Source organism: Dryobates pubescens, chromosome 2, assembly GCF_014839835.1.
Source record: "Dryobates pubescens isolate bDryPub1 chromosome 2, bDryPub1.pri, whole genome shotgun sequence".
NCBI classification, from domain to species: domain Eukaryota; kingdom Metazoa; phylum Chordata; class Aves; order Piciformes; family Picidae; genus Dryobates; species Dryobates pubescens.
In genome coordinates this window covers 10,305,307-10,323,556 of record NC_071613.1, presented here as the reverse complement: position 1 = coordinate 10,323,556, position 18,250 = coordinate 10,305,307, and positions in this window count along the sequence as shown.

Here is an 18,250-nt window from a genome sequence, read left to right as displayed (position 1 = left end):
TTCGGTTGCTCTTGACGAGGGGGCTCTTATCTGCGAGTCGGCGGGGCGGGGCTGGGCCGAGCAGGTGAGCGGTGCGATACGCCACGCCCAGCCTCATCACCGCCGCTGATGCCGGTCTGGCCTGCTCCGGCCCGGCCTGTGCATCGAGGCCGTTGGCCGAGCCCGCCCGCCCCGGTTGCAGCGTCACGCCTGGAGGAGAAGGGGGCACGGCGGAGTAATTGCTGTTGTTTGTTTTAAAAGGAGGGGGAGAGCCGCCTGTTCTGCCATCAGGCACCAGAGACCCCAGCGTAAACGAAGTCACTGCTTGCAAGAGTGTCTCCCCACCTCGGCCCTTGTGCCGGCCCCGCCCGCAGGGACCGCGGGCTGGGAAGCTCACGCCGTCAGTAAATAGTAATTGCCCTGCAAGAGAGACAAGGAAACGGCAAAGTCCTTGAAAACTCAACGAAAAGGCAGTGGCAGCACTGTGGAACTCAAAGCCTAAGTTACCGCCCACCCTTGTCAGTCAAATTCTAGCCCCGTGAAAGGGAAAAAATTGTAGACATGACAAATCCGAGCCCAGAGTGCAATTTGAGGAAGAAATCTATCACAGCAACTGAAGGAAAACTGAGGAGGAAATAAATTACAGTGCGGTTAAGACAGGAAGTAATAAAGTTGTGGTTTACAGATGCAAGGATAGGATTTATGATTAATTCCTACACTCGAATAAAGAGAGGAATAAGCAAATATGAGCCAAGTATTGCAATTCAAATGAAATTTGCCTAGAGATTGCAAACCCACCGTGAAGATCCATGCCCTGTTTAAACCCGATGGGTTTTTTGCAAGGACACTTGTGTGGAGTAAGGTTGCTCAAAAATCGTATTTTGCAAATTCTGTGAGAATGATGTGACGACCATAGGAATACATTTAATTTACCTGGCCATTTCCTCACTTGCATGTGTTGGAAATTCCGGGTTTATCCCTTCACTCGTATTGCAGAGCCCAACCGATGAAAGCTATGAAGACGCCTTTGCCGGTGTAGTATTTTGGAGACATGACTTTGGTATTACAAAGTTCTGTCACTGTCACAGAGAAACACACAGCCATGTTCAGCCTGGAGACCCTAAAAGCAGGCTTCCAGTATTTGACGTGGGCTTCCAGAATGGTTGGAGAAGGACCTTTTTACAAAGGTGTATTGTGGCTGGGTGACAAATAATGGCTTCAAACTGGAAGAATATAGATTTAGTTTAAATGTTAGGAAGACATTATTTCCCATGATGAAGCACTAGAAGAGGTTGCCCAGAGAAGTTGTGGAGGCTCCAAGCCTGCAACTGATTAAAGCCAGGATGGGTGGGGCCTTGAGCAACCTGGTCTAGCAGGAGGTGTCTCTGCCTCTGGCAGGGAGTTGGACCTAGATGATCTTTAAGGTCCCTTAGAATCCAAATCAGCCTGTGATCTTAGGCTTCTTGGAATAACTGGCTAACTACCACAGTGTATTAACCATGGGGAGTGTGCCTACAAATATTTCAGTAATGTGTTCTGAATAATGCCAGTACAGATGCTTCTGTGGTGTGTTCCACCCTGTGGCCTCAGGGGGAAGGGAAAATTAAATAGCAGCCAAGTGTGTCACGAAGCCATAAACCTTCATGCTTTCTGTATATGCTGTAGTCTGGCTGTAATTTGGGTTTCTTTTTGAGTTTGAGCAGAGCCCACTTTCAGATTTCTGCTGAATGGTCTTCTTCCCTGGAGCGTAAAAGATGTTCAAATGTACTATTAGGCAGAGAGGAAAATTTAACTTCCTTTCTTATGTCCTGGGGGAGTCCTCTAACTGTTAAAGTATTGGGTAAGAGAGTGTGAGGGGGTATTGCTTTTCCTGCGTTTGGAAGGAAGGCTCCCTACTTCGACCCATCAGTTTCAAAAGAAAAACTTAAGTCAGAGAGGGTGTGAGGCTGTGGATAATGCTTGGAAACCATACCTTTCCACTTACTCCTGTCAAAGACTCTGCATAGAAGACTTGCACAGTGTTTCCGACGGGCCATTTTGAGCGGTTGCTCGTTCAGGCAGCTGACTGAAAGATCACTTTCCTGAATGCCTAATTCAAGCATGTTTTATAAGGATTTAATAGCTTAGGCAGCCAGGGACTACAATTGCACTGCGACTGGCCACCCGTCTTAAAGAAATGGCACTGTAAGCGTTGCCCATATAAATGCTTCCATGGACCAACTTGCTTAGAGCAGTTTGGAAAGATGTATCTTAGGCTCCTAAGTCATGTTTGCCTCACAGTGCCTGAATACCATTAAATTTAAGATTTGCTTTTTCTTCAAGAAAACATAAACGGCATTGGCATTTGTAATGTGATTCACAAAATTCAATATAGGAAGAAGTAATGCAAGAAACTCAGCTGTGCCTGGAGTCTCTAAAACCTGCAATCCTTAAATACTTCCGCTAGGTGTCTCTGTTGTTCTTAAACGTCCAAAATGTAATTTCTGTTTGGCCTAACCATTTAAGGCATATTCTCCAGACTATTTGTCTGGATGTTTCAATTACAGATTTGCAATCATGTGTTTAAAAAAAAAAAAGGAGAAAAGCTCCTTTCAAAGCACACATCAATGCTATACAATACTAACATGCAGAGCAACTTTATATTTCTCATTTCTAGAATATTTTCATTAGTTCATTGAAAAAAAAAATCTCAAAAAAGAGTCACATGTGGCACTACACAAAGAAAAGGAGATGTAATAATTAAAGACACGTGCTTCTGACTGTACAGTTTAGGGAATAGCACCCGTGCAATGAATTTTTTGCTATGTGGTGGTGTACATTGCAATTTATAATTTGATCTCTTCAATTGCAGTAATTTAAAGGTAAGGGTCCAAGGAAGGGTTTCTTAGGCACTTTTTTGCACTTGAGCACAGGTATAGTTTTCTTGCTTTCTGCAAGAGAAAAGAAAGCTCCGAGGTGACCTTATTGTGGCCTTCCAGTATCTGAAGGGGGCCTTCAAGAAGGCTGGGGAGGGACTTCTCAGGATATCACGGAGTGATAGGACTGGGGGGAATGGAATGAAGCTGGAGGTGGGGAGATTCAGGCTGGAGGTGAGGAGGAAGTCCTTCACCGTGAGAGTGGTGAAGCCCTGGAATGGGTTGTTCAGTCAGGTGGTTGAGGCCCCGTCCCTGGAGGTGTTTTAAGACCAGGCTGGACGAGGCTCTGGCCGGCCTGATCTAATGTGGGGTGTCCCTGCCCATGGCGGGGGGGTTGGAACTTGATGATTCTTTTGGTCCCTTCCAACCCTGACTGATACTACGATTCTATACTGTTTTCTGGACAGACTAATAATTCCACTCAGAGGAATACAAATTCTGCTGTATAAATTGTATTCGGACACATCCCAATAGCGTGATTACCCTTCAGCTGTTTATAATATAAGCCTAGAGAGGAATTGCCGCTCTTTGTCATGTTTTCCAGGTATGTGTTTCACTAGGTTGTTACCTGAGAAGCAATTTGGCTCACCAAGTAGCCAAAGGAAGCTAGCTACTAAATTCTTTTTCTGTCTCCTCAGCAGCTCTGCACAGCTGAAGATTTTGCACCACCCTGGACAGGCTCCTTTCTGGACATTTACACCAAGGCTAAATGCAGTGTAGCATTCTGTATAACAGTGGCTGAGATACATTTTTAGCTCTTTATGCAAAGACTAAGTCAGACTTTTTTTCTTTATTTATTTTCCTTATTTTCCATAGTGTCCGGTTTGGAAAAGCAATTAAATGTTCTGGGTGTGAATAAGTATTTAATTTTGGTGATGATACAAAAGATTGTGATATTATTGTCTAGGAGCCTATTTCAAAATAAATTCACGCTGCATATTTCAGAGGAGCCGATCAACAATTCAAAGTCCCCATCTGTTTCGGTTTTGTTAACAATTTTCCCACAAAATGTGAGAACTTTGTGACAGGAATTTAGTTTCTGTATCTTTCCGTAAACTATGATCTTGGTTGCTGTTTTATACAATAATAATGCCAAATTAGACGTTTTCTACCATCTGCTTTAAAGGGTGGAGTCTTGGAGTGTCACCAATATAGTCACTCTGGGAAATGGTACTGAGTCACTGGAAACAACAGTTAGTGTATGATCAGTTTTTCCCCAGCTTTGCTTACAATTACTTAGCTTGAGGAGTCTAAGTTTTGAAGGTACCCACTTAACAGCTGGGGTTCAATAAAGAGTACCAGAATAACTTTAAATAGGCCACAGGGGAGAAGAGAGGAAGCTCATGGGACTAGGTGGAGTATGTGTTTCTTCATTCCTGAACACATGGTCGTTGCTTGCAAATTGGGAAACAACCTGGGTTTTTTTAGCTCCAGATGCTGTGCTGCACAGTGTGTGGCTACCAAAGATGTTTGTTCCCTTTGCCCGGAGCAGCTCCACCCCACAGCTAAATAAAAGATGTATTGGCAGAAATGTCTATAAAGGCCAATTTTCCCTCTGTTAAAACAGAATGAAAGGATGCAGTTTATAGATCAGGTCAGAGGCAGCTTAGAAAGGAAAGTAAAGTTCTGCAATATCTTGTAAAGAATACATTCTTGTACATATGTCTGCTGAATCCCTGGAAAAGTCTTAAAATCTTCAATTTTTCAGAAAATAAGTCTTAAAATCTGTTTTCAGGAAATCTGGGGAAGAATACTGTTATGTTCCAGGGTTGCTTTTTTTTCTCAATTACTGCTGTGGGATATCCACTAATCCTGCTACAGAGCACTACTGAGTTCTGCTTCCCAGAGGACTGCCAGGACCACACGCCACTCAACAGCTTCTCTCTCAGAATTTCTGTAGTTGATTTTTCCTCCCTGCAAAAATAAATTAAAAATTCTAAAAGAAAATAATTTTTAAAAAAAATTTCCAAGTCTACTAAGTCTCAGAAAAATTCTTCCCCTTCCCAATATTCCAGACAAATTTAATTTGACCATGTGTTACATTAATTACGCCTTAATAATTTTCAGCATATCCTGTCAGAGCTTAGTGTACCAAGAGACAGCTCAGGTGCAGTAGATTTGTGTTATGTTACCAGTACACGCTGTGTCCACGGCGTGGGGCTGTTTGCTAGTACATGTCTGTTGTGAACACCAAGGCTTTTCTTGCATTCAGGACAGTGCTGCAGGCTCCTGTTTGATTTGAAAACTCCCTGAGGCTGTGTGCAATGTACGCATTTCTGTTCATCATTTAAGTCATTCAGCTGAAGCTCTCTACATTTCTGTATTGAGCCAGATTCTATTTATAAACTGGATGCTCCATAAGACTGCAATCTAAACCAAAAAGGATTAGATTGTAATAAGTTAGCACAGCTTCATTTGTGTTGGACCGCTGTATAAGCAGGCACCTCTGTGTAGCAGGCTAAAGGTCCAATCAAGAGCTGAATATGCTGTCAGACCAGAGGCACAGGTTGTAACATAGGCATTTATCTGAAACATTAATTCATTTATATATTTTGTTTGTCAAGGGCTGTTCATCAGCCTGTTTTGTTTGTAAGAGTTGTAGAGAAGAGAACAACATACATATTAGAAATTACTTAAAGATGAGAGCAAGACAAACTCTGTCAGTAATCTGTGAAATATATATACATATATACATACATGCATACACATACACACACACACAGAGCGCTCTTCTGACATTTGTCAGCCCATCCATGTTGTTTAGTGCCGGTTTAATGGTTCATTTCAATTACAGCCACTGAAGGGTTAGAGACAGAAGCTTTATATTCTGTATGTGTAGTCAGTACTGCAACACCAAAATGGTGCTTGCCTTCTGTGGCTAGAATAGCTGATACTTGGTCTGTCCCTCAACATAGTGCCAGCAAAATAACCTCATGTAACAAATTCTTCCTCATTTTGACCCTTACTGCTCGTTTCTAATGCCAGACCTGGATGTCTGGCTGAAGTGACAATACCAAGGCCAGTGACAAAGGATCAAATCTATGCAATAAGCAGGTGACCTGTCTAGTATGTAGCTACCAAATCCCGGGTAACAGTTGACGCCTTGTCTGCCATCCAACCTTATTTACATTCATTTCACAGCCATCAGCTTGCCTTTTAATGGCGAAATGTCGAATTGCCTTCTTTAGGTAGGTATTTGTGCACTGATCTGCTGAACTGCTCTTGGAAACCTGAAGTCTTATACATACCACACAACAGCACAAGGGGGCATGCTTTTTCAAAACATTTTCCTACTGACTGGGTTTCGGTGCCGGCTTCAGCAGCAGGAGAGCCGTGACTCCAATACACATCTCTCAAATGAGCCCTGAAAATTGAAATAAAGCTGAGAAAGAACCAAAGTTTCTTTCATCTGATTTCTTCTAAAGACTTAATCAAATATACTTTATGCTCACAGGCAATTATATTTGGCTAAACTGGATGGTTAGCTAACTGTGGCAATGAAAGAAAATGTAACAAAAAAGTCATATTTGAAGTTTTGGTACTACTTACTTTTGTTTTAGGAGAACAGGGAGTATTTAGCTGCATGAATAGCCAGGAATGACTCGTGTTTCTAGGAGTCCTTCCCGCTTTATCCACTGTGTACTCGTGAAATTAATGACTACTTAAACTTGCATATCCTGAATGTTCACCTGTAAGCAAGGTACCATGGACTGACCTTTGCTACAAAGAGTCCAAAACCCTTAACTGCATCAATTTTTATTCAGCGATGCTTTGAAATTGCCCATATTTATGTGAATGTCTTGATGAAGTTTATGGAGCTTCAAAATATATGTGTAAACACAGATACTGACCTCTTCCTCATCACTGATAATTGTTTTAAACAGTAACACCTATAATGTTAGGTTCTTACCTGAGTGACTGACTCCAACCACTTAACAAAACATGTGCGTGTAGGTATGTGTGTATGTAATTGTTGCTTATATACCTGGATGGATAGTGAAAGGCTCGTTTCATCAAATACTTTATTTCCAATACTTTGTAAGAGCTAAGTAAGCTCCTGAAATTGCTCTGGCCTATTCTGCCCAACAGCTGTTGAAGGTGGATCACTTATACTCCCTGTTATGTACAAGAAATGAGTGCCAGGGACCTATAGACCTATCAGTCTGACCTCAGTAACAGGGAAGGTCATGGAACAGATCATCTCAAATGCCTTACACACCATATGGAGTATGAGTGGGTGCAAAGAGCAACCAAGCTGGTGAAGGACCTAGAGAGTAAGTCTTACAAGGAGCAGCTGAGGAAACCAGGACTGTTTAGTTTGAGGAAGAGGAGGCTGAGGGGAGATCTTATCGTCCTCTGCCACTACCTGAAAGGACAGTATAGAGATAGGTGCTGGTCTCTCCTCACAGTTAATTAGTGATAGAACAAGAGAGGTTGGCCTCAAGCTGTGCCAGGATAGGTTTAGTCTAGACATTAGGGAAAAAAAAACAAACCACTGGAAGACCAGTCAAGCATCGGAACACACTGCCCAGAGAGGTGGTTGAGTCACCATCCCTGGACAGTGAATAAAGGTTGTATAGATGTGGTGCTTAGCAATATGGTTTAGTAATGAACTTGGTAGAGTAGGGTTAGTGATTGGATCTGATTATCTCAGGGGTCTTTTACAACCTGAATGATTTTATGATTCCATACATCTTTTCATATGAGGTTTTGATTCATGTTGACTGCTACCTGCATATTCTGCTTTTCCTTGAGTAAGGGAACATAGTTAAATTTTTCAAAGGCATTTTCAAGAATGTCATTGATTTACATCACTCAAGTACAACAAAGCTCTTCAAAAAGGCAAGTTAAGAAGTGTTTCTAGCTGGTTTGCCATAAACAGTTTGAATAGCTACCAGAGCAGCGCAATGCAGCCAGAGCATACTAGTGAGCTGCATACATCTAGTATACTAGATGTATGGGCTGGATGAATAGGCAGCGAAGTGGATTGAAAACTATGTGAACAGCCAAGCCCACAGAGTAGTGATCAGTGGCATAAAGTCTAGCTGGAGGCCAGTAATTAGAGATGTACCTCAGGGATCAAGAATGTTAACAGCAGGTGAAGGGAGGTGATTCTTCTCTACTCAACACTAGAGAGGCCACATCTGGAGTACTGTTTCTGGAAACAAGGAGCTGCTGGAGAGTTTAGCAAAGGACCAGAATGGTCATAAAGGACTGGAGCATTTGTCTTACCAGGAAAGGCTAAAAGAGCGAGAACTGTTTAGCCTAGTACAGAGAAGGCTCGGGTGGATCTTATCCATGTAAATACCTGGAGGGAAGGTGCATAAAGGATGGAGCCAGTGGTGCCCAGTGACAGGATCGGAGGCCATGAGCACAAACTGAAACACAGGAGAGTCTCTTTATCAGGAATTACTCTTCTGCTGTGCAGGTGACTTGTGTGGTGCCCAGAATGGTGATGGAGTTTCCATCACTGGAAATGTTCAAAACCCATACAGACATGACCCTGGGCAACTAGCCCTAGGTGGCCCGGTTTGAGCAGGGATAGCAGGACTAGATGACCTTCAGGGGTCTCTTCCCACCTCAGCTACTCTGTCATTTTCAGCATGTGGCTGTATATTTTAGGAATGGCTTTTGCTTTTCAAACCACAAAGAAACATGGTTTCAAAGCTTCCGTTTATAGCTGGTGGTTTTCCTTCTCATCTTCTCCCACAATACACATTCCTTATCCACATTTTCCATTCCTTGAATTTCAATAGAGAGGCTTAAGTCATGTAGAATCTAGCAAAACCTTCCATATAACTGAGTAATGAGTGTGTCTTTTTCTGTAGTAGTCAATGTAATTTCAAGTTACCAGATTCTGATCCTTGCAGTTGAGTGTTCTCCAGTTGTTTATCATACTGCCAGCCTTCAGGCATTTAGGCTGAAATTTCCCAGGTTGTGCTTCTTCTGTAGGTTTCCTTTGGAAACTGAAAACACTGAAAACTGTTCTGGATATCCAAAATTAGATATGCTTGTGTTTGCTTGACTTTTTTTAAACAGACCTTCAAATTTGGCAAGACGTTAGATCATCTCCTTTTGGGAAGTATGCAGTCTTTGTCAGCAGTCTTATGAATAGTCACTGAAATTTCATCAGGTTATTAGACTCTGAAAACCTCAATCCCAGCTGTTCAAAAGCAATCTAAAATTTTAAAGGAGAGTCTGAGAAACATCTCTTAGAATGATTTTCAAATATATAAGCATCTTTAATGTGGTAATACTGATTCTTAAATTTTATTTTAAATAAATCTCCACTTATGATGTGGATACCTCTTTTTCCTTCCTGAAATAAAGTATAATTAGGAGTCTTCCAGGAAGGCAACTGCAAAGCAGTGTGTAAGCTGGCACTTGCAGGGAAACAGAGCCTTGATTCCCAGCTGCTGTTTAGTGCAGCTACTTCTTCCATAGCAGTCTGGTTGGTCCGTAAGAAGCAGAAAGATCCGAAGGCGGAGTAGGGGTGCACCAAACTTTTGCAGGTCACCTGCAATACTCTTGACAGTTTTACCTTTCCCTTATTTGTTCTCACTCTTCTCATCCACACTGATGATTTCCAGTGGTGGGGGCTTGTTTCTTTTGTGATGTGATTTCCTTTATCTATCAAATCTTGCAATGCACATCATAAACTTCTTATTTCGACAAAGTTCACTGGCAGTACATCAAACAACATGAAAATCTCTAAATGCAGGATCCAGTTCTAACATTATGTAAAGTAAAAAAGGCAACGCTGCATTATTTTCACACCTTGCCAAAACCCTTTCTTCTTACCGCAGAAGTAATTAATGTTGCATCATCTTTCTTTTCATATTACAGTCACGGTGCTTGACTCAGGAAAGGAAAGGCAATTTTCTGTTTTCTGTTTAAGTCACATACACACACACACACACACACATGAAATCTTATTCATGAAAAAGTATTCTCATTTTGATTAAAATTTCTGAAATCTCTTCATAGGTCAGAAATTAATAATAATGAAAGCATTTATCAGTCATTGAAATAGTCTAATTACAATGAAGGTTGCCAATACTTATTTTTTTCTTCCATATTTCTGGAAACAAGAAATCTTACTCTCAATATCATGAAATTAGAATAGAATAGAATAGAATAGAATAGAATAGAATAGAATAGAATAGAATAGAATAGAATAGAACAGACGAGGTTCGTAACAACCTTTGAGATCATTGCATCCAACCTATCTCCCAACGCTACCTAGTCAACTAAACCATAGCACCAAGTACCCCATCCAGTCTCTTCTTAAACACCTCCAGTGATGGTGACTCCACCACCTCCCTGGGCAGCACATTACAATGGCCAATCTCTCTTTCTATGAAGAACTTCTTCTTCTTTAAAAAAAAATAATTAAAAAAAATCTATGTATTGAGATATTTCAACTTTATACAGCAGAACTAAGACTTCTGTTCTCAAATCTATTAAAACATTATCATATCTAATGTTACTAGAGGGACAAAAAAATGCTGAGTGTGAAAGATTTTTCATTATACAGAAGTCTCCAGTCATGGCCCAGACAGAAACCATTAATGTCATTTCACATTTACATCAATTAGTGTTCAATCCTTACCTTGCATACTGCTTTTCATCTTGTCATCAGATATTGAAATAGAAACGTGAAAGATTTCCTTGGGGGTATCAACTGGGGAGAGAGAGAGTAATTTGTAGGAGATATTTGAGGGAATGAAATGTGAGAGAACAGTGAAAGTCACATTTTTGAGAGAGAACAGCACTTAGTATGGAAGGATCCTTGGCTTAAGTTGGTATTTAAAAAAAACAAAAACAAAAACAAAAACAAAAAAACCACCACCCTAGGCAAGGGAAACTCTCAAACTTTGGTGATAGTAATAAGAAAATGAAAGAAAAGGGGGAAAAAATTGCAGGTAGGCAAAGAGATGACTGCTCTCATTGGCCATGACCAATGTAAATAGAATAAAGTATGGATGAAAAATAATGAATGATTAAGGACAAATAGAAAGTATTTCATTTTTTAACCAAGGTATTGTGTTTTTAAACAGGATTAGCCATGCATGTGTGTATGACAGTACCCATAGTTAGACTACGTGTTTACGACAAACCAAATGCCACCTCATGGTGCTAAGTAACACATCGTTGTGCTGCTTAGTAATTTTCTGCTGCAAGATTTCTGAATTGTTCTGTGATCATTTTCATGCTGGATATTGAGGAGGTGATTGAGCTGGCTTTAAAGCGTCTGACTTCCATGGATGGGTACCTTGCTGTTTCAGAAGTCGTCTTGAAAATATCTCCATCTGGAAATCCATGTATTAAGGCATGCAACTTAAATAGTTATTTTCAAAAATCATAGCTGTACAGTCCAATATCCTTTAGCAGTCCCTTGAGTCAGAGTTAATCAAATTATAGCTATGGATTTTTTTGCACCCATGTTGGCAGAGGAATGCTACATAATTACAGATTACATAGCTGATTGACGTTGACTTCATGAGTCAACCAAAAGGATAAAGAGCCATTTCTTTAATAAAAAGTATGCAATGAGTGATACTTCTACTTATTCCATTCTCATTTTAAATGGATACTTTAGCTTTATATGTCTAATTTCCTACATTTCCAGAAAAATGCTTCACGTATTAGACCATATGTTACAATTTATCAATCATTGCTTTTTCTGATTTCCCTTAATTGCCAGCTAAATAACATAGGATGTGCAAAGCCGATCGACAGCAGGTCAGATAAAACGCCAGTAGCAGCTTACAGGCAGTGAAAAAACCAGCACTGCAGTTTTGCTCTAAGGCTCTTAATAGAAATGTGTTACCTTAATGCAATTTAGTAGTCTGTTTCCATTTAAATGAAATTCTTACCAAACAGAGAAAATACTTAAATTTAATATACTGTAATGCAATAATGCATAAACAAATATTATGTAAACTATAGCTTCATGTAGTATTTTCTGAATTTGGTTTTGTCTACCTGTTTCTTCCAGAATTCATAGGATTATAAGATAGAAAGGCTCATATTTTGAAACAGCTGGGGATGGTATTTCTGGTTTCTAAATCTTCAAATAAGCAGTTAAATAAGCAGTTTATTAATATATTACAGTTTTTCTATAATCTCAGAAACATTACATCCTATTTAAAAAGAGTTTGTTACATTTCATCGGTCTTGCATGTCAGTATTTCTCTATTCCCCCTTTTTATCAAACTCCTCTACCTTGTAGCCGTTCAGTATTGATAGGCTTCTCAGAAAGCATTCAGCAGTGAGCTCCAACCCTTTTCTCATACTTGCCCACATGAATGATGAAATTACTGTTTCCAGTGGTCAACACATTGTGGATCCAGAAAAAGAATCAGGTTTCCTTCTTTCCAAGATCTTCTATTGAAGATCACAGAATCAGTCTGAAATTGAAACTGAACTGGCACTGTTTTATCCTATCTGGATTTCATGCCAAGATTATACAAGGTTTGCACAGATGCATTAATCATTTTCTGGCCTTCATAAAGACCACACCTCCTAGCAGCACATCCTCTTGGTGGTAACGGTCATTGCCAGGTGCTTCGTTGTATCCGGGTAACTGACATAGCAACTACGATTACACAACTATCAAGTGGCTTCCTAACCATTGGTGCTTTCCAGATGTCTATCCCTGCAAGCACAACTGTATTTTATCCTATGTAAAGTAAACGTGCCTGGTGGTATTATTCATGTCTGATTCCTGAGAATCTTCCTTTTCTTTTAATTACATAATTATAGGGTTTTTTTCCCTTCTTCAGTCAACAGCTTCACACTAGAGATGAGTAGATTTAGACAGGATGTTAGGAACAGGTTCTTTACCATGAGGGTAGTGGAACACTGGAACAGGGTCCCTGGGTAGGGAAGAAAGAGGCCCTGTCCATGGAGATATTCAAAGTGAGGCTGAACAGGGCTCTGGGCAATGTGATCTAATTGAGGATGCCCATGCTTGCTGCAGAGGGGGTTGGACTGGATGACCTTCAGAATTCTCTTCTAACCCAGATCATTCTATGATTCTATATGCTACCAGTGTGCGGTAATCAGTGTGCCATGACATGGCATTGTGGAGTAACAACTGCATAAACTGCTCTGACTAGCCCTCCTGTTCTGAGCTAAAAGGAAAATACTGCAATACCAAATTTTCCTATTACATGCTGCCTACAGAACATGATCTGCGTGATGGAGAAACTCTTAGATGACCTCTTGCCATTGCGGTTTCCTGCCCTTGCTGAAATGAAGCCATATAATTCTTCACAATGTGTGTGACAAGTGCATAAAGATTATCACTAGCACATTCAGGTTAATGACTTTCTCCATAAACTATATATAATAAAAATTTTATTATGCCATTTGTTTTACCATAAAAGTATGCATTTGGTGGTAATTTAAAGCATTATTTTAGTTTCATTAACACCAATTTCTGATGGTGAATCAACTTATAGAAAACCCATAGCTATTTCTTGTTGTGCTCAAGTCTCATAAGACACTTATAGTTTGGAATAGTTTTTAAAAAACACAATAGATTAAAAGCTTTAAAGAATTAGTAACATGAGAAAAAAAAATTTACATTGTTGAATATACTGCTAAAAGTAAAAACTGACTAGCAATATTGAAACACTGTATACTAAAGTTACTTGCACTGAATCTTGTGAGTTTTTGGTACTGCAGACAATATATTTGCTGTGTAGGAGCATATTCTGTTAGAAATAAAAAGAATATATACATAAATGCAGAAATTGCTATCACCTTATACCAGTCAAAAGATAAACTCATTTTTAATAGAATGTAACGTACCAATAGGTAGCATTTAGGATCCCTCTGAATGGATATGGGGAGAGTGATAAAATATTCAGCTGAAAGCCAGGTGCCACTGTGGTGAGATTTTTTTAAAGTCCCTAGAAAAATCAGATCTAATGGAAAGAAAAGGCTCTGCAATCTCTGAATGCACTGTTTGAAAGTCTGGAAAACAAAAGCATTTAAGACAATAGGGTAATACAGGAGAATATGGGAAGTTGAGTGCACTTTAATCTACATAGTTATTAAAACTAGCCAAAGGCTGAATGACAACTTTGCTTAAATTCTGTCCTGATTTCCAGAAGCTTTTGATATTGGTCTATAGCATTAACAGCATCCTTGTAAATGTACTTCACTCTTAATAATAAATTATTAATTATATTTCCCCCTTCTTTTAAAAAAGAAGGAAATATCCTCATTCAGTCATTGTACAAGACGGTAAACAAAATTATTGCTTGTTTCATTTCCAAAGGAACCACATAATTCTAGCTAAATTGGGGGTTAGATCTGCTTTTCAGACATTTATCATATTTCTTATTATCTTCTGGAATAAAACTAGTAAATCACAAAATTATTTTCCAAAGTTCAAAAAAGGTTATTTTGCTGCTGTTTATTTGCCATGTCATATAAATTTTCCTTTAAAAAAATAAAAATAAAAAATTAAAACTGATTGAGAATTGTTAGTTTAATATGCTGAGAACATGGAAAGGCTTTCTCTACAGGAATATCTTAAGAGGAAAGGATGACTTCTTATTCTTTCTAGACTACATATTGATAAATATTATCTAACTTTTAACATTGGTTCTTAGATGAGTATTCATAAGGTGCCCTCAATGATTCACATAAACGTACTGCAGCCATATCATGGAGTTATGTATTAAAATAGGAAAAAACCCCAAAGCTAAACCCCAAACACTGCTAACAACACAGTAAGTCTAAAATTCAGTTTCCTGATTGTGAGGTAGAACTTAATCTGTAATCTCAAGTGCTTTTATGAGGTATGTGTAATCCTACAGTGAAGATAATACTTGTTTGTTTCTGATGCCCTTCAGTTGAGACCCTTCAAACACAAATCCACAGAAATGTTGATTTACAGCTAGATTTGAGCACTGCTGTTTGACAGAAAAACATTTCTCCTGTCAAACACAAGGTGAGACCCCTTCCTGCTCATAATGTATAGCAAATTAAAAAGCATTTTAAAATAAACTATACTGTACCATACCTGATCTGAAGTTCAGAGCAAACCCTAAAACCAGACAACTCTAATTCACTCGTATTTTCTCCCTTTCTTCCTTTCATAGTAAAAATTAGCCATGATTCTGTATAAAATAGTAGTAAAATCTCAGAGGAACCTCCCTTTTCGAGCCGACCTGTAATAAAATGCTTCTCCCTGCAGAGGTGTAGAAACACAAGGCTCTTGTTTGTTTATTCTCCACTGAAGAAAAATTACTTGCTTTGATTTTCAAATCTCTTCTTGCTATAGAATGTGCTCTTCTATTAGGAATAATCAGTATTTGGGGCCATGAATGACAATTTGAAGGAGGAGCAAGCAGTTTAAGGAATTCCCTGAAAAAATAAGAGTTTGCATTCCATTCCACTGAATGTCTTAGAATATCAATAACATGGGAATATCCAAAGATATGTCTCCTCAGAAAGTGTTCTTCAAAAGCAAAAATACAAAAGATTATATTTCTTTAAAAAATAATTACAACAGTTGTAGGATTCTGCTGTCCAGGACCAGGTTAAGATATCTGTTTACAGGGAAAACTTGCCTTAGGATTATCTGCCCAGTACTGATTGTGGTTTACCCATCAAAGGTTCAAAGAACACCACTATAAACCAGGAAAGGGGTTGATCACAGTGTTTGCTTTTTGGCTGTTAGGACAACTCTTCAAGCTCAATGCACATACAAAGCAGAATGTGATATAGAATGTACTGTACACAACACTGCACTGAATAATTGCCTTGGTGTATCAACAGGTAGAAAACATGCCATTGCAAGTGTCTTATAAACAGTAAAGTAAGTAGTGTGTGGGTGGGGGAGTTAATGCCATGAGCTACATGTTGCTTTTTGATGACAAACAGTTGTCTCTTCAATGGAAAAACACACATCCCAGCATAATTCCCCTATGGGCACATTGTTCAGTAGGTCAGGTGTATTTACTTTCACAACCAATCTTATTAAGACATCCTGCATTCCCTAATTGGTGGTGGAAGCGTATGCAAAATACTTTCAGTACGTGAATTCTAAGGACAAGGTCTTGAAAATCCTTACTTGGGTGAACAGCTGTTATTTAGGTGGGAGAACATACAAAATCATTCCTTTATTAACTGTGTAAATTGATTTACTGTGTGGCTCACAGAAAAGTGCTGCTTTGCTTTAAGCTATTTCCTAGTTTTACAATCCCAGAGTAGAACTGCAGAATTGGAACACAGTGGGAAAACCTGCAGGTTATGAAGTTTTGCCTGTAGCTCTCAGAGAAAGTTGATGAACATTTTGACACAGCACAAAAGTTGCCTGAGGAAAATAAAGCAAACTGGTAAATCACAATAGGATGTTAGGATGAAATTAACATAAACACCTCAGCAAACTGTGGATCAGAGTAGTGTGCACTAGAACATGCCAGCTATGTTTTATTATTTTGCTTTCTATCCCTTCATGATGTTTAAAAATTAATATCATGACAGCATTCTAATGCAGCTGTATGCCATAAAAATAGCTTTTTAAAACACCCTAGCTTCTACCATCGCTTTTTAAGAGATCTAATGGTTTGTCTGTCCTGATTTGTGGGCAAATGTCATGATGGTTTGACTGACACGTACATGTGTACAACAGTATAAATTCTGCCTCGGTATTTAGAATTTAGAATTACCCAGGTTGGAAAATACCTTCGAGATCATCGAGTCCAACCTATCACCCAACACCATCTAACCAACTAAACCATGGCACCAAGCACCCCACCCACTCTCTTCTTAAATACCTCCAGTGATGGTGATTCCACCACCTCCCTGGGCAGTCCATTCCAATGGTCAGTCACTCTTGCTGAAAAGAGCTTCTTCCTACCATCCAGCCTAAACCTTCCCTGACACAGCTTGAGACTGTGGCCTCTTGTTCTGACAACTATGCTATAAAAACACAAAGATGGAGTTTTTCTTACTTGAAGGTTTATGGTTTGTGTCTGACCTGGAAATGCCTTGGCCTTGAAAGTCTTGCAAGGTGAAGTGTAAATTCTGCTGTCATTTCACATCTTAGGCTTTTCCTTTATGTTATCACTTTTGTTGTAGTTCTTCACCTGCATTTTGGAAGATATTATGAGCAGTAGGGTGGGAGGAATGTTATATAAATGATTCAGGTGACAATTTGTACTGACTACATGTCACGTTTTTTTTCTAAGTTATCTTCTGGGTAGAAGATTCTCAGAGAAATGATGGTCCATTACACTATCAGGGTTTTACAAATTAAGAAAAGCTTCAGCTTCATCCTGAAAGCCATCTCAGTCTTGAGATATGGTATATATGATTTACTGAATATGGCTGCATTTTATGTCTACTGAATCATCTTCTGAATAATAAAAAAAAAAAATCTACCAATATTCTTGGTTCTTACTTGATTTTTAAGACATGGTCTCTCATCTATGCTTTTCTAGGTCTTCTGCATGTACCCCGGAACCATTAGGGTTGGAAAAAACCTCCCAGATCATCAAGTCCAATCATTAACCCAACACTGCCAAGTCCACCACTAAACCATATCCCTCAACAACATATTTACCTCTAACATGCCTGTCTACTTTCTTCCTTCCAAATAAATGAGAAAGAGATGTTCAAATCCTTTTAATTAAAGTGCATTGCCAAAACAAATTTGAAAGCAAATGGAAATGACAACAAATTACAATAAATGATAATGACTCTTCAAACAAGAATATTTAAATACAAGTTCTATCTAGACACAACGTCACGTAAAGCTAAACATAATTTTTCATACTTCTGTCAGTGAATTGTGGTCGGAAAGAATGAAGTTACAAATTGAAACAATAATTACACAGTAATAAATATGTTACTCTGTAATTCAATACCAAGCCAAGTCTGGATTATCCCACACAGATTGCTGGAATGCCCTTTGGTTCATTCTGGACTGAGTTTATAGGCAAGATTTAGGCCAAGTTGCAGAGACCTATGGGTAGTTTTTTGTTATTGAATCAGGGGTTACAATCTGCTGTAGCTTTGTGATTACAATGTAAATGAGTTATTCCCTTCCTTCCTGTAGTAAAGAAAGACCCTTCCTTCTTAATGCTAATGAGGAAACACCAATCAGTTCCATCATAAACAGGAAATTAAGAGCCAAAGCAATGAGTCTATTTTCATAGCAAACTTTTTTCTTTGCAATTACACAGGTATATGAAGGATTACTTCTTCAGAGGATACATAAAAGCATCAGCAATCTTTTTATACAAGCATATAAATAAAACCTCTAAAAAAAAAAAAGTAGATGTACTTTAAAACACCAAAGGTTTTCTTTTTCCTCTAAAAACAACTAA